We start from the raw sequence: 14,308 nt of genomic DNA, 5'->3' as shown, positions 1-14,308 counted from the left end.
TCAATGGGGGGTGGGCAGAAGCCTCAGTGGGGCCATAGCAGTCAGTAGTAACACACAGGGCGGGGGTGGAGGCAAGCAATATGCTGGGCAGAAGCACGACGCAGGGCGCAGGTGGGAGAAAAGCATAAGGCAGAGAGAGAGAGCAATGCGAAGGTGACAGGGAGAAAAGTACATGGGCGAGATAGAGGAACACAGAGTGTGGCGGAAGAGTGACGTACATGAAGGAGACAGCTGGAATACACATGCACTCTTATGAAGTGCTTAAACAGAAAGAAAAAAAGTAGTGCTTGGAAAGCGAGCAGTGTAAGGACACATGTAATGCGTCTATGCCCCAGGGGCTGGGCAAACACAAGAGGAGGAAGGAAAGCCCACATAAGCTGATGAATAACAAGCAAGTAAATGAGAGTGACAGTAGAGCCAACCAACGGTATGCAATGTGCTGGTTGTAAGCCCACTGTTAGCCAACACCCTGTCTCGTGCAGGTACTGTCTAGCAGGTGAGACCTAAAAAACAGCACTGGAAGGGCAGTGTATTGTGAATGAAAAGCTCATCTCTTTCCAAGATTTAATTTCTTGCTAAGCACTGAGTGGGCTCATGCCACATGGTGCCCTTACCAACAGTTAGCTACTATAGCAGGGTACTGTAAACAGTATGTCCAGAAGGTGTTAGGACCTTCTGTTTTGTAGATCAAAGTTTTAAATGTACTATTTTAATAACCTGCTATTAAAGACGCTGTCTTTAAATAAATCAAAGAACTGACTGGATAGTCAAGTTAAGGGTTATTTAATGTGTTGTAGTATTTTAAACCTTGCATCTTCAGGGTCAAGCCTTGACTGCTCATTAACACTACCCTTAGAGAGTTACATGCTAAAAGGGAGAACTTGGTCATTTACCCAGGGTGCAATGGTAAGTACTATGACCCTGGGACATCAGAGGTAAATGAGGGCAGACCAATTTGTCAGTAACCTCTGACTGACGCAGAAACTTGAAGTAAAGGCCTCAGATACACTGTGCCCCAAACTGAGATAGTTGCCATCTTAATTATTGAAATATATTTATTTTAAGATAATCACACCTGGAAACAATTATTTAGTATAAAGATTCCTTAATCGATTTACAGATTTGCAACTGTTGTTGGATGCTAGTATATAATGCCATGATATCCCCTGTCACTCAGAACGTCCTTCAAGAGGTAGACCATCCGCTTATTACTCGCTGAAGTGATGACTATTAACTAACATTCCATCTCTTCAACTTGAGGATGAAGAAACACATCAGAGTATTTAGAGGTTTGTTCAATCCTGGAATTCTAAGTCACGTCGGTGGTTGGCCCAAAGTTTTGTGGATCTGAGGTAACCCAGTAATGCATGAAATCGTGACATATGGGACAGTAGGAGACCGCTCTTCTTTCTGGCATGTCTGAAGGGATGTTGCGGAAGTCGCAATAAAGCTTAGCCTCTTAGCAGCTATGGAACGTCCAGCTCCAGTGCTGAACGTTCCATTGCGCAGGTGAGGTTCGAACGTCCAACGGCCGACGGCAGCACTCCTGAGGTAGTGGTGCCGTCGGCCGTTGGAATAGGCGCAGCACCTAAGAGGTTAGTCATCCTTTTTTCCCTGGCTTCTGGATAGGTTGTAGAAGAACAGCCTGGGAGGCTGGGAGCGGACACTCTGAGTGGTCGATGGAGCTCAGCCCTAGAAAGGTGCTCACTGCCTGCCATTTGGAGCACCTGCTCCTTCTGACCTTGCCTCACTACCCTGTGCTTTGGTCTGTGGAATGGGTGGAGGAGGAAACAGGAGTGTTCAAAAGAGTGGCCTTAGCAACTAAGCAGTTGCAAGAATAAAGCACTTTCCGTGCGTCTAGCCTTCAAGGGGACTGTGGCTAGGTTTCAGATTCTCAGGTCTACAGCCATCGAGGGTATCTAAATCTGGTTACACAAAGCCCCTTCGTACGCTGATGTTCCGACTCACCCCTGACTATATAAGTTCTTTGGGGCAGGTTTATGAGTTCTGGCGCATCTCTGCAAATCAGCAGGGATGCGCCAGAACTGATGCGTCACGCAATTCCCTCCTTGTGGCACCACAGATGCGCCGCATTTACAATGCGGCGCACCATGGTGCAAGGAAGGGCAGATGCGTGATGCATCTTGTGGTGTACGGGCGGCGCATTGCTTGAGTAGCGTCGCAAGTGCGACGCAACTCCTGCAATGTACAGAGGCCACCCATACATAACGTTTTGCGTCACTCCTTACGCCTGCTTCAAGCAGGCGTAAGGATTTGACCCAGCAGCATCGTAAAACTGACTCCGTGAAATCTTGTAGATTTCACTGCGTCAGTTCCTACGAGGTAACGCCCCGCCTGCGACAGAACGCCCACATGAAACCTGACGCAGGTTTCATGTGGCGCAGGGCTTTACAACGTGACGCATCTGCCTAGATGCGTCACGTTGTAAATAGGTCGCAGGGATGCGCCACGTTTCCGCGCCGTTGCGTCACGCAACGGCGGCGTAAACGTGGCGCAAGTCCGTCATAAATCTGCCCCAATGTGTATTACTTGTATTTACAGAGGCCTGAAACGGAAATCCTTAAAATCTCGATGGAATCTGTTCCTGCTGAACCCACATGAGCACCCCACCCACAAACAGATTGTGCCATGTGTGGGTTCACTGAAGTGCAGGGGTTGATCAGGTCCATGATAAGGTATCTGCATAACAATACTAGTGAGATGGGGATGAAAGCGAGTGTTTGGACCCACTGTGAGCACCGCTGGGAAAGCAGAGACCCGCCGGCCAGCATGGTATGTCCCGCTACTTTGGGGAGGAAATCCTGGGAAGAGCTTCTTCCCAGGGCCGGACTGGGAACAGAAACTGGCCCTGACAAACTTGTCAGCTGACCCCTCCCCCCCCCCCTCCCGTCCCCCCCCCCCCCCCCCCCCCGGTGAGGGGGGAGTGCAGCTGAGCAGTTTGCGAGCGCCGGTTTCGACCGATTTTGTTACAGGGGGCCGATATTGCCGACCCCCGGTAACAAATATGGCCCCCAAGGGCCCATAACCGGCCCCCACCCTAGCAGCCTACCGGGGAAACCCCCGGTGCCCTCTATGGCCAGTCCTGCCTGGCTTCTTTCCCACTGACAAGCAGCTGCTTATTGCTCACTCGCCTTCGCTGCCGGTATTCGACCTCGCACACACTCGGGTCCTGTATTTCTGAGAAAGCAAAATGGGTGTCACTCAAGGCTGGTTCTAAAGGGAGCTGTCGAAGCCCTGCCACGGGCAGAAATGGGCTCATTTCTGGCTGCCCATGAAGCGCCCGTCCTCTGCCCGGGCTCTGAAACGCCCGTGCGGGCTGACAAGATGGCAAGGGTGCTTTGCAAATATATCGCTTACATTTCAATATTAAATGCATACAATTTCCGCCACCCATTTCCTGGCGATAGGGGCGCACAGACAAATCCCAGAAAGAGAAACGGGGGCGGATGATGGGGCCATTGCACCACTGTGGCCAATAATTAAATCGGCGACTGCCTTAAAGTGCCTTGAAGCTTAGGCTTTAGCCTGCGCTGAAATTCTCTACAGCGGGGCATTAATGAGAAAATCTGGAAAAGAAACGAACCAGCGAGAATTAACGGTGAAAGAGAAAACAGACAAAGAGCGAAGCACGCAACGAAAAAAGGAGGCGTTAAAGACAGGATGGAGAAAAGAAACGAACAGGGACAAAACGAGCACAGAACGTATGGATAAAGAACTGACAGACTGCAGGACTAAGGAGAACACAGAGAGAAGAGACCAAAAGCAGTGCAACTGGAGACAGAGAGCAGAGGGAAAGAACAAGCCGTAGGGGGAAAGAGCAGGAAACGGAATGAGAAAAAGAGCAGAGTCTAGATCTCGAGCTGTCGGGGTGTAAACGTGTTTCTGTGCTCACACCTCCAGTTTCAAATTTGACAGTGTGCCCCCTACTTGATCAAACGAGGTGGATGGATATGAAAAGGGCGCCCTCTAGTGTCTGGAAGTTTGGTAAACAGTTTAGAAGACCACCACATATTGCCTGGATACAAGTCAGATGTACTAAAGCATTTTGTTGTGCGATTCACACAATTATATGGTTCAAGACTGGAAAATGGAATTGTACCATGAGCTAAACCCATTTTTGTGACATAGAAAAGCCTTTCTAAATTGTAAAAGGGATTTTCTGGCTCCTTCCAAGTTGCAATTGGCAGGGGGTGGGGTGGGGGGTGTATACTTTCCTAATTGTAGTTTGCAATGAGATGCACCAATGGTTTGTGTTCACATTGCAGTCTAAAACCACTGAAAAGTTACCGAATCCTCAAAGTAGGTGGTAACTCATCCAGAAGCAGCAAGTAGCTTGCTCTTCAGGATTCGTGCAGGCAGCCTTAGGGGAGTAGCTATTGGTCCAGAGGACAAGGGCCTAATCCATCATATATGTTCCCTCACGGGAAACAAAGCAAACACTTAAACTATGGGGAATGAAAAAACACGGTTAATGCGAACACAGGGGCGATGGTCTTCTTTTTGCAGGCTGCAATCCCTGTGTTTGTAGCCAATCACAGGGGGTTGCTGCTAACAACCTGCCTACTTAACGTTCATTAGGGAGGTTGTTTAGTGACACCCCTGAGTATGGACATCTTGTGACATGACCTATTCGTACATAGTTTGCATCACAATAGTACAGATAGGGGCAGATGTATCAAGATTCCATTTTGCGATTTCTAAATAGCGATTTTTAAGGAATTGCTATTTAGAAATCTCATGTATGTAAAAAATCGCTATTTTTTAGCGATTTCTTAATCTTCCTTATTTGCGAATTCGCAATTTGCGAATTCGCAATTAAGGAATAATTTCCCATTCATTCCTATGGGCCAGGAGGCCCATAGGAATGATTGTGAAATTAATCTCAATTTGCAATTCGCAATTTTCAAATCGCAAATTGAGTATAATTTCAAGGGTGCAGGGGTGTCTCAAGGACACCCTGCTGCACCCCTGAAATGTACACATGTGTGCACATGCCCTATGTGTGTGCGTCACATGCCACCTTAAAAAATGCCAAATTTTGCATTTTTAAAAGAATTCGCAAATTAACATCAACTACAAGTTGGTGTTAATTTGCGATTTTGTAACCAAAATTCGCAATTGAAAAATGCTACATACATAGCATTAAAGGAATCGCAAAATTGTGATTCCTTAAATGCTATGGCAAAATAAGGAATCGCAAATTTTTGATGCATGCCTAAACATGCAAATAGACCGTTTGCGATTCAGAAAGGCCAAAATTCTGCGAATTTCGGCCTTTGCGATTCGCAAACGGCTTGATACATCTAGGCCATAGTTCTTAAAAAGTTGGTGTGAAATGTGCACCCGTGATTTGTGACCGGTCTCTCAGAACACTGGTCCCTGAATGTACCACCTGCAGTCAGATTCTGGCACTGTCTACAACACAAAAAAGTTTAAATAGAAAAGGAGAGTACCCTGCCTCAGGATATACAGGCCCTAGCTAAGGGGTCCAACAGATATATATGAAGGGGTGATTAACCTAGGGGTTGACACTAGACATCACAATCACATGGTCAAATCAAATAGACTATACAGTTCATGTTAGAAAATATATATTTTTTATTGTTTTCTGATAACAAGGATATTAAAAGATTTTTTTTATAGAAATATATTTTTTTTGGTATATCATTAGTACATATAAGTCATAAATAAGACAAACATAGATATAAAGACAATAACATCAAGAAAGTTCGTCCTACCCAGTAACGGCCAATCTTTACACACACAGTATCATTCACTTCAATCTCTACTCACTCTTTCTCATCTAATACCATACACCATTCATTCTATCATTCATTCTTCTCCAGGAATACGGTTATTGTCCTTAATACATCAGGACCCGTAGCTAAAACCATCTACCTGGATTAACACCCCGATATATACAACACATTAACCACCTATGTGCTGTACTTGCAAGGAGTAGAAGAATGAATGATAGAATGAATGGTGTATGGTATTAGATGAGAAAGAGTGAGTAGAGATTGAAGTGAATGATACTGTGTGTGTAAAGTGTGGCCGTTACTGGGTAGGACGAACTTTCTTGATGTTATTGTCTTTATATCTATGTTTGTCTTATTTATGACTTATATGTACTAATGATATACCAAAAAAAATATATTTCTATAAAAAAAATCTTTTAATATCCTTGTTATCAGAAAACAATAAAAAATATATATTTTCTAACATGAACTGTATAGTCTATTTGATTTGACCATGTGATTGTGATGTCTAGTGTCAACCCCTAGGTTAATCACCCCTTCATATATATCTGTTGGACCCCTTAGCTAGGGCCTGTATATCCTGAGGCAGGGTACTCTCCTTTTCTATTTAAATTGGTTTTCCCCCCTACTACCTGCCCATATCCTAAAGCTACCCACGGGGAACCCCCTTCTTTGTCTACTACAACACAAAAAAGTCCTAGGGTCCAGGTGAATCAACTGCACGTGGTTGCGATGAGAAAGAATGGAAACAAAAAAAGTGATGCGGAAGAGGTGTTCCTTTTAAGGACGATTTCCCTCACACACCAAAGATGTGCTTCACCATGAGAATACCTCCTCGCATCACGAGCCTAGTCATGACACGGGCTAAAACCTCCTTGCTGCGAGGGAGGAGCTCAGGGATATTTTTAGTGAAAAAGAGGGGTATAACTAAGACCTAGTATGAGCGAATGTATGCATGAGGTAGTGCAGTGCTAGCTAAATACTAGTGAGAAAGTGTGGGTAAAACTAGCTACGAGGTAAACCTGCCAACATTTTATCGATGCTTCCTGGTGCCAGGATTAAAAACAAAAATTGAGTAGTGTGGTTGCCGTAATTAGAGGCAACTGCACTAAAAAAAGTCAAAAAGTACTTTATTCGGCTAAAAAGGTATAACCATAAAAGCAACAGCAGTCATATTTCATTTACATTGCACAGTATTACATCAATGTAGGAGGATATTAAAAACAATACATAGTGTTTACACTATTACAGTTCATTCAAGCGAAGCGACTTCCTAAATTTAAGAACCAGTTTAAAATACTCAATTAATGAAGCCACAGTAAAAACATTGTCCATTTTTTGCAATACTAAATATGCTAGGCGGCATCTGTTCACATTCATTTCCTTTAAAATGGGGACAATCAGTTTTCTGCGAGGCAGCGTATAGAATTTACAAAAAAATAGAACATGTATATTCGATTGCATAGATATTTCATCACAGGGACATAAAGGGAGTTCTTTGGACCATGAATTCATTACAGGGAAAGTAAATAATCTAAAAACAATGTTAGCTCTAAAACGTGTTAAAAGTAATCTATCAAAATTACACATATATAAACTTAAGTATGGCTGTAATTTGTCACTTATTAAAATTAATTGATGAGAAGTGACAGTATTTTTATTCGATTCATCAAGCTGTCTTCTATTTCTGAGGAATTCCATACATAGTGTCTTCAGGTCTTTTCTAGAAATATTTGCCATGGAAGGCGGATCATTATAATAGAGTGAACGGTCTATTTCATTAAGAAACGTTTTGATGTAATTTAGCCATTCAACTACATTTGCTCTCCCCATTTTTAGGACATCCTGTATTATGGCTCGATTTAATACACATTCGTTCACTGTCCATACTCTGTGCCATAGTAAGATGGGTTGTACTCTGATTGTGTCCGTTATATAGGGGATCCCCAACTCATCATGGCATATAGAGTTCGCTGTACTCTCTGGAAGTGATAGGATGTTCTTTAAAAATTTATTTTCGACTATCTGAAGTGACTTTATATTGGTATAACCCCAGAGGCCAGCTCCATACAGCGCCACAGATACACACGTCGCATTGTACACAGTTAAAATTTCCCTGATTGGTTTCATTCCCAATTTACGTGTAAAACTTTTTAATGCCATGATTGTCTTAGAGAACAAGAGCGTTCGTACCTTCACCGCACTTGACCAAGTACCAGTTTCGTGAAACAAAATTCCAAGATATGGGAAGGTAGCTGTTCTTTCTAAGGGGGCATTATTTATGTACATTGTTTTCATTTGTTTTTTGGTGCGCGTGCCACAGTTCATTGAAAAAGTCTTACTACAGTTTATTTTTAAATTAAGATCGAGCATAAACTGGTTAAAAGATGTTAACATTTTTTGTAGGGCAATGGGGGTGCGCGCCATCAAAACAGCATCATCTGCATACAGGAGTGTGGGAATAAATCTCTTTCCGATCTTAGGCATGTCCACACACTCTTGCAGCAGGCACTTTTCCAGACCATTTATATAAATAAGAAATAGGAAGGGCCCCAGTACGCACCCCTGGCGCACTCCACGGCCTATTCCGAAAGATCTGGTACATTCCCCCTTCTTGCCAAAACGTACAACAGCTGATGCTCCTGCATATAGGTCCCTTAAGAATTGGATTATCGGCTTTTCCACGCCCAATTGTGACATCACGTCCCATAATTTACTATGGGACACACAATCGAAAGCTGATGTAAGATCAACAAATGCACAATATAGGCGCTCCCTTTTTATCACAGTATGTTTCTGCTGAATCAGGAACAAATGTAATCCCTGCTCTATTGTTCCTATGCCTTTTTGAAATCCAAATTGTAAATCACTAATTACCCCCGCCTCCTCCGCCCAGTTTTGCAATTTAACTAAAATCACTCTACCAAGGATCTTTATTGACGAATCCAGAAGGGAAATTGGCCTATAGCAGGCACAATCTTGTCTGTTTCCCTTCTTGTAAATGGGTACGATAATTGATGTGAACCAGGAAGGATTCAATCCCCTTACAAGAGCTGCATTAAAGAGTTGTACAAGTATCGGGCCCCATAGTTCGATATTTGACTTGTACAAATCCGCTGGGATTCCATCTGGGCCCGCCGCTTTTCCGCCCTTGGTAGCTCCCAGACTTTCAACAATCTCTGGTAGTGTTACTTTAAGTTCACTTTCCTCCTCAACTGATTCGCCTTCTGTGTTTACCCCAGTATTTCTTAACTCGTCTACTGACGTATACAAGGTGGAAAAATGCGTGACCCAACTATCCTCATTAATCGCAATTTCCAACCGTGCTTTGGTATTTTCGTATGGTAGGGGGGCGTTTACCACCCTCCAGAAGGCGGATGCATCCCTTGTTTGTGAGGCTGTGCAAAGTTCTTCCCATACTCCTTTTTTAATTGCTTCTCTTCTATTTTTTAGGGCCTCATTATAATCCTTCCTTAAGGTTCTTATCTCTACAGCATCACGCGGATCCTTATGTAATGCATGTTTAAGATCTGTTAGAGCCTTAGTACAGGTTTTATCAAACCATCTTGTACCCTTCGTTAAACCATTTTTTGATACTAAAAGTAGGTTCTCTTTGATAGTGGAAGCAATAATATTAAAATTTACTAATATACTTTCACTATCGGAATCCTCATCTAAACAGATCTCAAAATTTTCTGGGCAGCTAATTAACAATTTTTTAAGAAAGTCTTCAGGTACCACCTTACTCCACTTGAGGGTGTACCCATTCTGTCTACCTAATGTAATGTCTGGGACAACCTGTATTTGCTCATTATAGGAGGCCAAGAAAAGGTTCTCCATCTCAATTTTTTGCGGTAGGTGGTCACTGAGTGGTGCATTCATTATTTTATAACTAACTAATTTATGACCATAACCATTAGACCAGAGGCTAAAGTCTATCGTGGTGGATGCTCCCCTCCCAATAAAAGTTGGGTGAAATGGTATTGACTGCTCAGTTAATTCATTAGCAAATCCCAGATCATAATCAAATAATAATTCGTTCAACAGATCCCCGGTCTCTGTGTGTTTAAAATGTGGTAAATTAACATCCTGCTCCAACATTATACCACAAATTCCTTTAGAGCCTTTTGTGAATAATGGACAGTTAAAATCACCCCCCCACAAAATCATTACCTCCTTTCCATTGCTATCAGACTCACACTGTAGGTCGATCGCTAACATTTTCAAAATATCACGTGAAATATTAACTGGAATATTATCATAAAAGTTTATAATTACAAAACGCAATCCAGTTTTGGTGTCTATTGCTAATTTGTGGTAGAACTCACACTTAGAATAAAAGCGTACCCTCTCATATACTAAGCTATTCGACAAGTACGTTATCAAGCCACCCTTTGGTCTCCCATGTCTAGCCCCAATCGCTGGTGTACAAAACGTTCTATAACCATTCAAATGTATCTGGTCAGTGGCCCATGTTTCCTGGAGGGCCATGATTTCTATGTCTTTTATCACTCCCTCCCAATCCGGATTGGTGATTTTTTTTTTAAGTCCTGCCACATTCCAGAACATTAAGGAACATGTATCTTTTTTCCGATGCGTACTTTCAACACTTCTGGTGTCCATTTCTTTGGAGTTTTCAACCTCATTTCCCAAGATATTGGCCACATTTAATACATCAATTGCAGGTATTAAGTTCTTTCCAGATTCCTGCCTTGGGGTCACAGCAAGTGGAAGAATCAGCCCGGGACTATCCAATGGGTTACTCAGGGTGGGTAAAAACACAGGGGATTTTACTACCTGGATATCAAACTGTCAATCTACAGCCTCCAAGTTGCTGAATCGATTGAAACAAGGAGTAGGGAACGGAGCTTGTTGGAAGTCCCTCCATTCATTATGTCGGTATTGGTCTGAATAGTTTATTCCCCCTCTCCTTCGTTTAACTATAGACCAACCATCATTTACCTCTTCTCCCCAAGCATTATGAACTGAGTCATGTCGTGTTTTGTTTCCCCATCCTCCCTGTGCAGAGTTTGAGCCCCTCATCCAGCTCCATCTATTATCCATATGCTGCACAGGCATGTAAAAGAAAGAAAGCGGCCTTGCCACAATTGTTGCCCCATTTTGACCCTTAGACCTTTCACAAATATATTCCACTGATCTCGGGTTATCAAAAGTTATCACCACACAGTCCCCTTGTAGTCTTTTTGTACTTTTCCCCACCCAAGGGACACGCTCCACCATCTTTAAGTTACTATACAAGTTAGGTGGGAGGGGGTGGTTTGAGTTCAACCAATAAAACACTTTATTTTTGAGTGCCCAGAATGATTCTTTCATTTGAGTAGCTAGTTCAGGGACACCCGTTAGAATGACTACATATGGGCAGGCATCTGGTGGTAAATCAATCACTCTACGTTTCTCCTGTCTATCTTGGATGGGTTTTTCGACAGAACTAGTTGGAATAGTTGATTTATTTACCTCTACAGCTGGAGTAGGTTTAATTACATTTTTACTAGTCACTGGAATACACGGTTTTGGTGCAGGTGCTTTTAAAGCAGGATTAGTTACTTCTGCTATAGTTATTGTTGTTAATGGTAAATTATTTTGAGGAAGGGTTGGCTGTATGGGATTTTTGGGTGTAGTCGAGCTCAAGGCTGTTATATCCGTGTGCATTGCTTTTAATTGTAATTCCATAGCCTGGAGCTTAATTTCCAAAGGGCACAACAGGGCTTTAATTAAGTTTTTTAGTGTTGTTATGAAGGGGTCCTCCCTCTCTTTATTGGGATCTTCCCTGTCTAAATTTGCAACAGTGCCATTAGAAGACGAACTGTTATTAAATATATCCGCCAGTGTGTCATCTAGGGTAGAGTCCATGATGGTCATAGGCATTATTAGTGGACCAACTGCTCCTTCCCTAGCGACCTCTCCAGAAATACCACTTAATCGTTCTGTACTTTGTACAGGTCCTATTCTATGTACAGATGTCACAGTTGTCTTATTTTGATTAGGAATTTGTTGAGTATGCCTTTTTTTTGGGATTGCTCCCTCCCTTGCCCCTTGTGAATCAACAATCGAATTTTCTACCTGGGTATCTATTTGTGGGGAAATCAAAATATTACCAGAAGGTGCCAATTTCTGAGAATCAATTTGAACAGAGTCCCGAAGCTCGGGTTGAGTAATCATATTATTGTGGACCTCAACAAGAGTCAGCTTAGAAGTAGTCTGGGCCGCGGGACGTCCTGGAGTACGTGCCTGCGCAATGTGGCCCATAGAGGACCTCTTCGCTAACGCCAGATCCTGGGACACCCTCCTCTCCATTAGGACTATTCCCTGATCTATCAACGTATGTGTACGGACAATAAAATCGTCAAGTGTGCCAATCAACTTGGCCCCGCCCGCAGCTGCCTTACTTCTAGTTTCACTAGGCATGATTGTGACAGACCAGAAACAATAATCCAATATTCAGGCACTTGCTTAACAGTCAAAGGTAGTAGAGAAAATCAGGATCCCTACCAGTCCGTAAAACCACATGGGGACAGCAAATAGACCAATGTTTTGGGCCCAGCCCGGCCTCCTCCGACCTCGGACGGCCTCAGACGGCCCGCCCTTTGCCCGGGCTTAGCCCCGGGCGTCCCGCTCGCGTCCCGCGACGCGGGGTCGCTCCTCCTTTTCTGCGCCTCTGTTGGCGCTCCCTGGTCGCAGCCGCGTCACTCAGACGCGCCGCCGCGATGCCTGCCGGGATTTGGAGTCTCCCGAAGCGGCGGCGCGGAGTCTGATGTCCCTCGACTCTTGGCGGTGTCAGCGGCGTGGGCAATGGCTTCCCCCTTCCTCGAGCGTGAGAGCGGTAAGTGGGTCTGACTTTCGGCAGTGGCGGCAGTTGCAGAATGATTTCCCCCGCTCTGCCGGGTCGCTCCTCCTTTTCTGCGCCTCTGTTGGCGCTCCCTGGTCGCAGCCGCGTCACTCAGACGCGCCGCCGCGATGCCTGCCGGGATTTGGAGTCTCCCGGAGCGGCGGCGCGGAGTCTGATGTCCCTCGACTCTTGGTGGTGTCAGCGGCGTGGGCAATGGCTTCCCCCTTCCTCGAGCGTGAGAGCGGTAAGTGGGTCTGACTTTCGGTAGTGGCGGCAGTTGCAGAATGATTTCCTGCACTAAAAAGTGAGGTATAGACTTGGCTTTAGTGATGCCAATTATTATAATGTCATCAGGATTAAGGTTTTTGGCACTAGGTCCTAGGATTCAGGGTCAAAGGTCATATGTAGTCACTTCTGGTGATGTCATTGAGTTCTGAAGTAATTTCCTCAACCCCTGGCATTTTGGTGAATCAACGTGTATGGTTATGAAGGGGATATTGGTTTGCAAAGCATTATTGACTGTTCACTTGTTATACAATTTTTGACCAAGTGATCGCTATGACGGCTACATACCCTGGGCCACTGAGCCACTGGAATTATGTGGGAGGGGAGGGCCATATTATGTGGCAGGGTTGAGTAAATTATGCTGCAAGAAAAACCAAATGATACAACATTGTGCATATTTTGTAATAGTATTACTTCATTATTTTGTCATTTTTACACTTGTTAAGACTGTCTGGGCATTGGTTGTGCCTCATTAGTACCAGTGTAACATCCAAATACAGTAATAAGCAACAGAAAGGTGACCAGCCAACTTTTGCAAAGGACCTTTCGCTGCACGGCAACATGTGTTGTTGCATTCTTAGTAACTGTTGAACCGTTTGACCTAGAATTCGTATTTGTTGAAATCTGTAGATTATGCAGCAGATTATGGACTATGCGGAAAATCCATAGCTACGCAAAAACCGCCACGGCCACACAGTTGCATAATTGCAGTGGCCCTGCCCATACCCAATAGGAACTTGTTCATTATGTAGATGGATCATGCCTCAGAAATGGTGTTGGAAATCTTGTTTATTTCCTGACTAGAAGAAGAAGAAAGAAGATAATTCAAAAGAAGTTCAGCACTTACCTGATAGTTCCTTTTCAGACTCCTGATGCAATTCAGTCACTGAGGACATGACAGTATTCTCTAAAATTGAGATAAATAAATAATTGTATTCATGTCGTTCTATCTACTAAGACAAGAACTTTAATATACAGTTTGCAATAAAAAAAAGAAGAAAAGAATTGAAAATTGAATGTTATTATGACAGAAGAGAAGCAGCCAAAAATCGGATAGGGCATGTGGTAATGCATTCTTAACTAAAAACGAACTCTCAGATAATATAAAAGTGAACAGCTAGATAGGGTTTGATCAGATAACCTGTTGTGATTGTTTCTTTCAGTTCCATACTCTCCAACAAAAGGGGCAATGCGTGTATATAAACTACAGAAGGAAGAAAGGCCCTAGAGGAAGGAACCATTGATTGCTGGCTGTCTCTTCTTTTCCTCCCCATCCCCTTTCCTCCTTTGGAACATTTCTGTACTTGAATACTTACCTTAAGCTCGGAGGACGTTTTGGAGGGGGCAATGGGAAAAGTCATCCTCCTGCTCCTGTGCAACCCTGCCTGCGGTAGGT

This window comes from Lissotriton vulgaris, chromosome 1_1, assembly GCF_964263255.1.
Source record: "Lissotriton vulgaris chromosome 1_1, aLisVul1.2, whole genome shotgun sequence".
Classification (NCBI taxonomy): Eukaryota; Metazoa; Chordata; class Amphibia; order Caudata; family Salamandridae; genus Lissotriton; species Lissotriton vulgaris.
This window is presented reverse-complemented; position numbering follows the sequence as displayed.